Source organism: Nannospalax galili, unplaced genomic scaffold (assembly GCF_000622305.1).
Source record: "Nannospalax galili isolate Female #2095 unplaced genomic scaffold, S.galili_v1.0 scaffold427, whole genome shotgun sequence".
NCBI lineage: Eukaryota > Metazoa > Chordata > Mammalia > Rodentia > Spalacidae > Nannospalax > Nannospalax galili.
The window spans coordinates 1,281,110-1,293,908 of NW_008356259.1; the positions used below are offsets into that span (position 1 = coordinate 1,281,110).

A 12,799-nucleotide genomic window follows, 5' to 3' on the forward strand; every position below is an offset into this window, starting at 1 on the left:
TAGCTCAGAAAAATGTTATTGAATAGGTTAATGCTGTTGTAATGTAATGCTTCTTTTAATTAAAAAGAAAAAAAAGTAACATCGGTTGTAAAAATTCTTAAGCGATTATAGTTCCCCATATGCCACCATAACCTATAGTCTTCGGTCTGGATAGAAAGGCAAGGTTTAGCTGCTTGTTGTGACACATTCCTGTAATCCCAGTACTTGGGAGGTGGAGGCAGAAAGCTCAGGAGTCCAAGATTATCTTCAGAAGAAATAGTGAGTTCAGAGCCAGCAGAACTTAATTCCAAATTTACTCTTTGGATTTGCATCCTTTTTACCATATAAACAAAACATATTTCTGAGATGCAGTCTTATTTGACCACATTATCCCCAATACTAATACTAATGTATTAGTCTTTACATTACTTTATTTCTTTTTGCCTTCAGATACTCGGTGTTTCTCATACAATCCACGGAGATGCTCTCCAGGGCCTATTCTCACCTGTAAGTCGTCTACTCATGACTCATTCCTTATTTTCAAGAAACTTTTTCTAATAAATACAAGATCATCAGTACTTACAATCTATCACTTTGAACTCTATTTAATGTAGCATAATTACTATAACTCTAGATTACACTTCGTTGATTCACTACTGATGCATCTTTGTATCTTTTTACTTGACGTTTATATCACTTGTTAGTATTATTCTTCCAAAACAGTATGGGTAGATTTAATAATATTCTTGTGAAATTTTAGCCTTCTTATTGATAGCTTTAAAAAATATTCTCAACTGTAGACATAATGCAGATTTGGTCCCAAATCACTTCAACAAAGTAAACATTGCAGTAAAGTAAGTTGCACACATTTTTTGGGCTCTCAGTTCATATATAAGTTATGTTTACACAACTTCGTACTCTAAGTGTGCAATAGTATTAAGCCTGAAATTTATACATACCTAATATAAAGTAGTATTTTGAAGCTGGGCATGGTGGCATGTGCCTTTCATACCTGGTTTTGGGAGGCAGAGGCAGGCAGATGTCTGTGAGATGAAGGTCAGCCTGACTCCATAGTGAGTTCCAGGCCAACTGGGGCTACAGGGAGAGCCTGTCTTAAAAAGACCAAAGAAGTACTTTGTTGATTAATAATGCTAATGATACTATGGACCTCTAGTTAGTCAGTCTACTTTCTGTGATGTTGGTGACTGTGGACTGATAAAGGTGGTGTCTGCTAAAAGCTGGAATGGTTTTGACAATTTCTTAAAATAAGATAACAATGAAGGTTTCTATATCATTGGGTCCTCCTTTCAGGAAAAGTTTCTCTGTAGCAAGTGATGATATTTGAAATCATTTTATTCACAGAAGAACTTTCAAAATTGGAATCAATGCTGTTAAATTCTGACACCGCTGAACCAACTGAGTTGATGTAATATTTTAAATTATTTGTTATTGTTTATAGCATCTTTGCCAAGAGTGGAATCCACCTCAAAAAAAGTACTTTTTAAATATTTTATTATTTTTATTTTATGTGTACCAGTGTATTGCCTGCATTATGTGACTGCACCCATGTCGTGCAATGTCACGGAGGTCAGAAGAGGGCTTTGATTCCCCTGGAACTGGAGTTAAGGACAGTTTGTAGGTGCTGAGAATCGAACCGAGGTCTTCTGCAAGAGCAGTCAGTGCTCTTAACCGCTGAGCCAACTCTCCAGCCCCGAAAAGTACTTTGTTAGGTACTTTCTAGTACTTTCTAGTTTGTTTCTCCATTGCTGTGACAAAATACTCTGACCAATACCAACTTGGGGAGGAAAGGTTTATTTTATCTTACATCTCCAGGTCACAGTTCATCAGGGAGCCCAAGGCAGGAGCTCAGGGCAAGAACCTGGAGGCAGGAGCTAGAGCACAGGCCATGGAGGAACTCTGCTTACTGGCTTTCTCCCTGGCTCCTGCTCAGCCTGCTTTCTTATGCAACACAGGCCCACCTGCCCAGGGGTGGCACCACCCATAGTGGGCTTGGCTCTCCCACATCACTCATCAAGAAGATACCCCTCAGATATGGCCACAGGCCAGTCAATAGAGGAAATTCCCCAATTGAGGTTCCCTCAACTCAGGTGTGTCAAGTTGACACTAAAGCTGTCCAGCACAGTCCTGATGTAGCTAAATGGAATATTTAAGAAAAATGTGGATTTTAATCCTTGTTTTCTCCCTCTGTCTCTGTCAGCAAATTTCACCTGACAAATCTGTGGCTAAAACACTAACACATCTAGCTAGACACCAGCCTTGTGTCCTGATGAAACTTCCTTAGTTCCATTTGCCTCAGATGGAGGCTTTTGCAATGGTTTTCAGACAGAGGATATTTTAAAAAATATTTTATTATTTTTATTTTATGTGTGTGAGTGTATTGCCTCCATGTGGGTAAGTACACCCATGTCAGGCAATGCCTGCAGAGGACAGAAGAGGCTGTGGGATCCCCTGAGACTGGAGTTATGGACAGTTGTTAGCTGCCATGTGGATGCTGAGATTCAAACCCGGGTCTTCTGCAAGAACAACCGGTGTTCTTAACCGCTGAGCCATCTCTCCAGCCCCCAGACATGATATTTTTTAGCATATTTCTTTCTTTTCTAAATTTATAATAATCTGCCTGGTTTTAAGACATTTGCTATTAACCAATCAATGTATAGGTTTCCTTTTTACTATAACTCACTGCCTAAGGTATAAGGGGTGAATGCTTCCTCCTTCCAGGAGGAAGACTTTGAGATGGAAGTCCCCTGGACCAGTCTGCAGCCTAAATAAACCCCGTTTCCTGCATCTCCTCGTGTCGTCTCATCTGTCCCACAGCAATCCCTTCAAAACAACTTCTCACTTATTAAAGTTTCATAGTGACACTGGAGCAGTAGAGTCACATCTTCAGTTTCCACTTCTGACTTTAGCGTTTATGTGATTTCCACAAATTCTGCAGTTTCTTCCCCCACTGAAGTCTTGAATGCCTCAAAATTGTTCATGAGGGCTCCAATCAACTGCCTCCAAAAATAGTCCAATAACGCTGAGAGTTTGGCCTCTTCCCATGAACTGCTACTGCTTTTAATGGGATCTATAGTCCTGTCCAGGAAATTTCAACTTATTCCTTCTAGATCTATTGGAAGAATGATGACCTATAACATAGTGTTAATAAATATATTTCTTAAGTAATAAGACTAAAAATTCAGTTTTTCCTTGACACAGGGGTTACAGAATGGGTCTTGTTATTAGCAGGCCTTGAACAACATCTACCTCATTTTCAGATCCATTGGAGCTCCTAGGGCAGAGTTCCCTAAAGCTCTAATACTATACCAAAATCGTTAACCATCAGTCACTATAAGATAAATAATACCAATGAAAATTTTTGAAATATTATAGGATTTACCAGCAAGTAACAGAGACATGAAATGAACACACAGGACTGACAGACTTGCTTCATGCAATTCGAGATATACCTTGAACTTACCAAAAACGCAACATTGGAATGACTGTACTGTGCTTATGGGCACTACATTTATTAGTTACACTATTTTATTTACCATAAATTTATTTTTTCCTTTCTTCACTCTTGTCTGATTCATATTGAAACAGTAACATTTATTTGTTATTCCATTTCTCTACATTGTATTTTAAATGCTCCAAATGAGAAGCTGGTTACAGATAGTGAATGTGGCAATGTGCTCCGAACATGGTAGGCATGTTAATAATAACATCAGATTCCAGAAAGAGCAATGGAAAGAGGGAAGAAAGCAATAGATAATTGAGTCAGGTAGGGACAATCTTATCCAAAAAGAGGGGGCGATCTCTTGTTAAGATGGTTAAGTGAGCCTGAAGTTTGGGGTTCTATGTGTCATCCCAGTACATCTATGCATTTGTTACTTTTCTCTCATGTGACCAAATATGTGACAAATGCAACTTAAAGGAGGAAGGATTCATTTTGGCCCATTGTTGAGAGGGTGAAGTCCTTCATGAAAAGGGATGCATGGCCTTGGGGCAGGTCAATGTGGGCCAGCAGGGCTTGTCACAGCTTCTCACAAAGATCAGCCAGAAAGCAGATTGCCCCTGCTAAAGCAGGGTGGGCTAAGACCCCAAGCCTCATGCTTGTGATCTTCATGGTGTTTTGGGGCAGTGGCTGCAGGTCTCAAAACTCTGGCATTGTCTGATTTCAGTCTCCAAAATGACACTTGATAATTGAATAAACTAGTTTATCTCTTCCATTTGTGATTTGTTTAGAGTGCTTCCCAGAACACTAATGCGATTTCCCATAATGTCACATAATCATTTTGTGTGTGTATGCATGTGTGCAATTGTGTGCAGTCAGTGTATGTGTGTGTCCAGGTCTGCAAGCCCTTGCATGTGACTATTAGGTCAAAGGTCAACATCACATATCTTCCTCTCTTATTCTCCACCTCATTTTTTGAGACAGGATCTCCCAACTGAACCAGGAGCACCACCATGCCTGGTTTTAACATGAGTTACTAGATCCTTAATCTAGCCTTCATGCTTGTGCCGCAGGCATTTACCTATTTAGGTATCTTCTCACTTAAAGGACCAATTCTTATTCTGAATCTGAAATACCCCCCACAGGCTCGCATATTTGAACATTTGGTTCCCACTGGGTGGCTCAGTTTTGGGGAGGTTGTCAAACCTTCTGGATGTAGGGCCCAGCCGTTGCATGTAGGTCACTGACGCAGGCCCAGAGAGTGAAAATGAATTAACATTTATCTCTTGAACATATCGTTTTCTAGTGAGAAATTATAATTGGATATTTTGATTATGAATTTCTTCTGCAACCCCCATTCTTTACCCCTGAAGTTTGTATTGCCCTTTCTTGATGAAAAGGAAAGGAATTAGTTTTATTCCTAATGTGGTGGACCATCTCCACTTTGTTATTTTCTGCAGAAAGTGCACTAAGGGTGTTATTCTTGAAATCCCAAAATGTCCCACATTTGTTTAAGACAAGTTAGTTTTTTGCTTTCTTCCTTGGATTTCTTCTAAAACTTGCTCTTGTGGTCAAGCTGCCCTAGTTTTTTTATTCTGCATATTTTCTTTCTTTGATTTTTTTTTTTAATCTATAAAACACATTCTTAATTTTCTCAGAAAGAATGCTTAGGAAGAAAACTCTGATTTCTTTTATTACTGAAAATGATTTTATTTGTTGTTCCTGATTAAGACTATGAAATAGACAACATGTATCCTGTTTTACTAAATTCACAGTGCATAAATCTATGGCAACGTCCCACTGCATCACATTAAAGATGTACGGTTAGTATATATTGTTTAAGGTTTTACTTTTAGAGTTTAGCTATGGGTAAAATTCTAGATTCAAAATTATTCCCCTCAGAGCTATGAAGCTATTGATCCATTTTCTTTTAGCAATTAATTGCTAAGGTGCTAACTGCGATTTTCCTACCAATTACAATAATTCTATTACAGTAACTTGTTTAAATAACTAGGCAATAGCAATCCTGACTCTCAAGGTATAATATTTTAACTACACAAAGAGAATTTTTCTGTGTATGAGGAAAATAAGTGACAACAGGTAAATTAAACCACATACTTCTTTTGTTAATAAATTCATCTAGTTCTCTAAACTGAAGACAGAGATAGAGAGTATACTGAATTCACAAATTTTTACTATGTTCAGTGTTGTAGTCTGTTGACCCCATCCCATCTTCCTTGAGCACAGAAAAGCAATACCTGACAATACAGAATCTATTCCATTCTCTAGCTACGTCCAGGGTTTGTTTGCCTAAGAATTCTGTATCACTAAGGATTCAACGCCAGAAGCAGAATCAGTAAGCTACACACATATGTGTAAGCATCTGAGCACACATATTTGACCATATTTTATATCATAAGGGATGCTTAAGCAAGACCTTGAAAGCTGTGTACCATGCTGAAGCTCAAAGTCCACAGACACACAAGCAGATGGGAAGATCAGAACCAGGGCCTAGAAAGCCCCAGAACTGCTTGAAACGTATTTTTCTTATCTTGAACTCAGGGAAAGGGGTATTCTGAAGCCACCTTTAGCCAAAATTTAAACATTCTCCTGCTTCACGGGTTATCAACTGTTCTCATTTGGTTCTCAATTGCTGTGACAAAATAATCTGACCAATACCAACTTGGGGAGGAAAGGGTATGTTTATTTTATCTTACAGCTCCCTGGTCACAGTTCATCAGGGAGCCCAAGGTAGGAACTCAGGGCAGGAACCTGGAGGCAGGAGCTGGAGCACAGGCCATGGAGGATCGCTGCTTGCTAACTTGCTCCCCTGGCCCCTGTTCAGCCTGCTTTCTTGTGCAGCACAGGCCCACCTGCCCAGGGGTGGCACCAACCATAGTGGGCTGGGCTCTCCCACATCACTCATCAAGAAGATACCCCTCAGATATGGCCACAGGCCAGTCAATAGAGGAAATTTCCCAACTGAGGCTCCCTCAACCCAGGTGTGTCAAGTTGATATTAAAGCTAATTGACCCCATGTCAACTTGACACACAAACACATCACTATTAAACCATAACCCTTCTAATTCTTGTCCACAAGATATGATGTTACCTATCACAAGACAGCACAACCTTAAAAGCTTCACAGTCCTTAAAAAATCCAAACACTTAAAAGTCCATAGTGTCTTTTAAAAGTCTCTTAATGGTGTGTGGGCTTCTGTAAAATCCAAAACAAGTACTGTCTTATTTCAAAGGGAAGAATCAGGTACACCTAAGCAAAACCAAAGTTCAACAAACTAGCTAAAGCCTGGTCATCTGGGATTCACTCATGATCTTTTGGGCTCCAAAGGGTTCTGGCAACTCCACCTCTCTGACTCTGCCGTCCACAGCACACATAGCTTGTCTTGAAGGCCCAGGCCAGCTCCATTCCACACCTACTGCTGTCCTTGGTGGTCATCCCATGGTCCCAGCATCTCCAAAAAGCTGAAGTCCACTGAAACTGAGGCTATACCTTCACCAATGGCCTCTTGTCTCTTGAGGTGCAAAGCCTCAGATTCTCTCCATGGCCCCTTCAATCCTGGGGTCTTCACTGCAACTGAAGCTGCACTTTCACCTATGGCCTTTCCTGGCCTTTCAGAGTGCCAAGCCTCAGCTGCTCTCTGTGACCCCTTCACACTTTCAACATCAAAAACATGCAGGAGACTCTTACACATTACCAAGTCCTGCTTTCAGTTAGAGATGGAGGCTCGGGTCCCTCTTGACCACAGCTTTTGTGTGTGGACCCTGAGGAAATGCTTCCCAAGGATTTCACCATGGTGATACTGGTTACCATGCTTCCTGAGGACCCTTCAGTCCCTGAGGAAATGCTTCCCAGGGATTTCACCATGGTGATACTTGTTAGTTACAGCTGATTTTTCAGCCCCAGCTAATCAGCATCAATTGTCCCACTAAAGCAATGGTTTTACTTCAGGTTCTGGTCTCTTCTTTTACATTTTGGTTGCTAGCCTTAACCTTTAGCAGCTGTATGATCCCTCCAGCCTAGGTTCTGGTCTACACTTAATCACAGCTGATTCTTCAGCCCCAGCCGACCAGAACCCACAGATTCTCAATTCAAAATATCACATGAACAGCCCTGATAGTCTCTGCTTCCCTTTGAAGCTTCAGAAGCCAGGCTTCCATTGCTCACAACTCTTTCAGCATAATTGTTCCCAGCTCCACAACAACAAATTCTGAGCACTCAATGGCTTTTCCAGTGCAAAGTTCTGAACGAAACTTCCACGATCCTCCTAAAAACACCAAGGTCATATCTGTCAGAGCACTACCCCACTCTCTGTTACCAATTTCTGTTCTAGTTTGTTTCTCAATTGCTGTGACAAAATATTCTGACCAGTACCAAGTTGGGGAGGAAAGGGTTTATTTCATCTTACATATCCTGGGACACAGTCCATCAGGGAGCCCCAAGGTAGGAACTCAGGCCAGGAACCTGGAGGCAGGAGCTAGAGCACAGGCCATAGAGGATTGCTGCTTACAGCATTCTCCTGCTTTGGGGGTTATCAACTGTTCTAGTTCGGTTCTCAATTGCTGTGACAAAATAATCTGACCAGTACCAACTTGGGGAGGAAAGGGTTTGTTTATTTTATCTTACAGCTCCCTGGTCACAGTTCATCAGGGAGCCCAAGGTAGGAACTCAGGGCAGGAACCTGGAAGCAGGAGCTGGAGCACAGGCCATGGAGGATCACTGCTTGCTAACTTGCTCCCCTGGCCCCTGTTCAGCCTGCTTTCTTATGCAGCACAGGCCCACCTACCCAGGGGGTGGCACCACCCACAGTAGGCTGGGCCCTCCCACATCACACAACAATCAAGAAGATGCCCCATGGACATGTGTCAATGGAGGCAATTTCCCAGTTGAGGTTCCCTCAACCCAGGTGTATCAAGTTGACTCTAAAGCTATCCAGCACATCAACATTGAAAATAAAAGTAGGCAGGACACAGCAACTGTGAACCAGACACTGGTTCAGACTACTGAAGTAAACCAGTGGGTCAGCAACAACATGGATCAGCTACAAGATGTCTGCTTCCTTCCCTTGCATATATATATAACTATCTTTCCTCCTCCCTCCTGACTTTTTTCCTCTGTGTGTGAGAGAGTGAGAAAGAGAGAGAGAGAGAGAGAGAGAGAGAGAGAGAGAGAACAAGAGAGTTGTATCTGTGTAAACACATAGATTTGAAGGTATGTGCACATGGTGGGGGGTTGTGCATGTGAAGGCCAGCATTCAATGCCATGTCTTTTACTTGATCACACTCCGCCTTATTTTCAAAATGAGATCCCCCACTGAACCTGGAACTCATTGATTTGGTCAGGTTAGCTGGCCAATATATTCCAGGGATTCATCTGTATCCTACCTTGTTCCCAGCACTGGGATTATAACCGCATACCACCAGGTCCAGCTTTTTACATGGGTGATAGGAATCTAAAATGCATGGCAAGCACTTTACTAACTAAACCATCTCCCCAGCCTTCTTCCTTGTATCTTTCAAATCTTGCAAAAATCATTCCAAGACTCACATTGGTGGGAAACATACAGACAGGTGGCAATACTGGGTAATATGGTTCAGATTATCAAGGGACACTTGCTAAGTTGAAACAGTCCCCCCAAATGGTAAAAAACAGTTTTATCCTCAAACTTTACTCATCAGAACTGAAATTATAAAAGAGAGATATTATTCCAGAAATTTCTGACCATCAAGAATAGATCACTGCATATGTCTTAAACACCCAAAAGCAAAGTATAACCAAAGATTAAAGTGATCAGTATATTTCTTTAAGAGTTCAAGTGCTTACACTTCCCAGACATTAGACTTAAGTCTACATAAAATGTTATTTAGACAGTTATTTCTCATTGATGATTTTGTTTCTAATCACAAAGTGCTGCTCAGATGTAAGACTTCATATCTTGGTCTGTAGTACTGTAGTGCCCACTCGTAGCTGAGGGAGACAACCAGCTACTGTTCTAAAATGATGGCTAAATTTGTTTTCTCCCCCTATCTAGAAGCCTTTGCGAGGGAACTGACACTGATTCTAACCACTCCAACAGCTATCAAAATACCTGAAAGCAAATCCTGAATCCATCACTCTAGACTCCAGCCTTGAAGACAAAAGAAAAATGAGGAGGAAACTAATAGAGGGATGCTTTTGGAAGCTCTCATCAAGCAATCCTAATGGACTCTGATATGAACATTTGAACTTTTCCAAGTTCTGTCTTTTTCCTAGTTCCCTATCTAGAACTTGTAATGCTAATTACCCTTGCCTTTACTTCTCCTTCACATCTCCTATTCACCAGTCAAGCACTTTCTTTTCTCCCCAGTTAAGAGTTATGCAATTTGGGAGACTTTTAGACAGACTCACTGAAGGGGTACCCCAATTGCCTCACCTTGCGTCCCTGTTCAGCACGGAAGAAGTGAGAGCAGTCTGCATCCTAATCCCCTATAGGCAGTTTGGGTAATCCCTTAGAGGATGGCGTGGTAAGAATAGGAGGTAGGAATTGGCTAGGCAGTTAGGGTAAAAAGACCCCAAAGAAAATTAGCCAGTTTCTTGGCTAAAAGTCAAAATATCTTTGGGCCTCTTAGCAACATACTCTGTTCCAAAGGCCAAAAATGTCAAAAGTATTTGGGAGCTCTTATCTAATCCCTAAAAGATTTTAGGATTACCTCTTCAGAGGGGGGAATGTTAGAGTAGCAAAAAGCCCCATAAGAAAAAGAAAGGGTACATGAAGTTTTGTCAGAAAAAAGTGATGGGGAGATATGGGAGGAATTGGAGGGGAGAGAGCGGGTGTGGATTTGATTAAAACACCTTATTGGAATGTATGAAATTCTCAATAATTTTTTTAAAGTAAAGAAAAAGAATGAATTAAAATGAATCTCATGGTTATTAAGTGATAAAATGTTCATATAGATTATTTACTGCCAGGGGCTTAAACATGTTCCAGAGAGAATCCTTTTATTGCTGCTGTTTATTCTAGCTTTGTATCTGTAACTTTTGAATTATAGGCCCCCGTAGGTCCAAGAGCAAAGCTATCATGTCAGCGTATACAAAATTTATCCTGTTTTTCCCTATAGCAGACATGTTGTCTTTTGACTGTTTTAAAAGTGGCACCACTCTATCATTAGATCATTTAAACCACTTTAAATGTGACTCTGTTGAGACACAAGTCTATTTCTCTTGCTTGTGATAAGCAGCAAGACTCTATAGAAGCATTAATAATCCAGTTCACAGCTGGGTCTTGTCAACACAATCAAAGTGAATTAAAGTTGAAGGCAGTGTTGGAACAGCTCTGGAATCATTCTACTACTGGTCACACAGCCAAAGCCATTACATGGTGCTCCAAACACATAATTCAAAATGGTAGAGAAATGAGATTCAGGTGGTCTCCAAGAGCACAAGGTACCCAGAAGCACAGCAAACAACACAGTGAACACCATCGATGGCAAATTGTAAGCCAAATCTTTATTAAAACAAAGGGCTTCGCAAAGAAATCATCCAAATGATGTGCTTTAATAATGAGATGGGATTGGTAATTTATTCAATTTAGACATCTATTTGTCTAAAAGCTTCTGTTGAGAGACAACATGTCTGAATACTAACAACTTTATTCTTGACACTTGCCAGCAAGACAGTGAAGATACTAAAATGTCTTTATTTTGGTCTATGTTGATTGATAGCAAAGAATTTGGAAAACCAAAATATAATCTGTGGATAAATATGGCTGTCATTGAAATAGAAATGTTCTGGGTATCAATATCATCATTTTCAAGCTTTATCTTATGACAGTTTGCACGATTTTGGTAGCACGTAAAATGAAGGGCCTGGGGAGATGGCTCAGCAGGTAAGAGGAACACATGGGCTTTGAGGGACCTGAATCGTAATCCATAGCACTCACTAGCTGAGTGTGGCCTTACACACCTGTAACCCTAACGCTATGGATTGTGGAGACAGGAGCATCATTGGGGCTTGCTGGCTGTCGACCTAGCTTTGGTTTCAGTGAGAGACCTGCTTTGAAGGAGGAAGACAGAATTATAGAGCAGTACAACTGACATCTTCCTTCTTCCACTATGTATGCTCTCCTTACCTGCATGCACACACACACACACACACACACACACACACAGAGAGAGAGAGAGAATAAACAATAAAAATCAAGTTTTCTAATTCTGCTTCAGATAAATTTAATTGTATAAGAAATTCTTACTGTGCTGCCATTAACATGCTCTGATGCTCTGTCACTTGAGGGATAATTATTTTAGTTGGTATTATTGAGCCATATTTCTTGGAAAGCCTCTTGAAGTATTCTAAAATAGCAACCAATATGTTTAAAAAGTGGAAGAGCAAATGAGGTAGTAAGCTTCATCTAAAATATCTGGCTGACTAGGCTCACCCCTGCTGAAACCAGTGCTGAAGCTAGTCTGAGAAGACCGCAGCAGCTGCACCATGCCTGTGACACGGGGCCCTGGGATACTGGGATACCCCATCTGATTCAGTCTGTTTTCAAGCTCCCGGAACACAGACTCAAGCTCTGAGGAGAAGTGATACAGCCTGGAGCGTGCTCTTGACTCTGACTGAAGCCGGTGGTTGAATGAGAAATTCATAGACTTTCCCAACCTGCCTTACCCAGATGATAGGTTGCACAAGGTCACCCAGAGCAGCAACATCATGCACTACTTTGTCTTCAAGCACAACCTGTATGGGGAGACAGAAGAGGAAAGGATTGCTGTGGACATTGTAGAGAACCAAGTGGTAGATGCTTGCATGCAGTTCATCAAGCTATGCTGCAGCCCAGAACTGTGAAACAGGAGCCATCATTCTTGAAGGGCATCCCAGAGAGGATGGAGCTCTCCTCTGAGTTCCTGCCGAAGCAGCCACAGTTTTCAGGAAACAAGATCACTTTTGTGTATTTCCTCATTTATGATGTTTTGAGTGGCACTGCATAACTGAACCCAAGTGTCTGGATATGTTCCCAAGCCTGAAAGACTTCATGGCCTATTTTGAGGGTCTGAAGATGATCTCTGCATTCATGAAGACCAACCTCTTCCTCTCAGCATTTTTATTTCAAAGATGGCCCATTGGTGCCATAGGTAGGCACCTGCCATGGGGACAATTGGGGGGGGTGCCAGGAGATCTGCCGCTGTGCCTGCTGGCTCCAGGCCCTGGGGTACAGCTGCTTCTTGTGCTGCTGCCACAGTCATTTGTTTCCCATTCCTTCCCACTGCCTTCTCCACAAGGCTGTGTCAGCTTTTTCTCCTACTCAGCCCCCCACCCCACCCTGCCTCCTTCAAGCCTATGTACTCTACATCTCACCACTTTGTTTC

The 12,799-nt window shown here is 41.4% G+C and overlaps 1 pseudogene; it reads left to right on the forward strand.

Annotated features, from left to right (window-relative positions):
* Positions 1-11,290: 11,290 nt before the first annotated feature.
* LOC103751048 lies at positions 11,291-12,569 on the forward strand (annotated as a pseudogene).
* Positions 12,570-12,799: the final 230 nt, after the last annotated feature.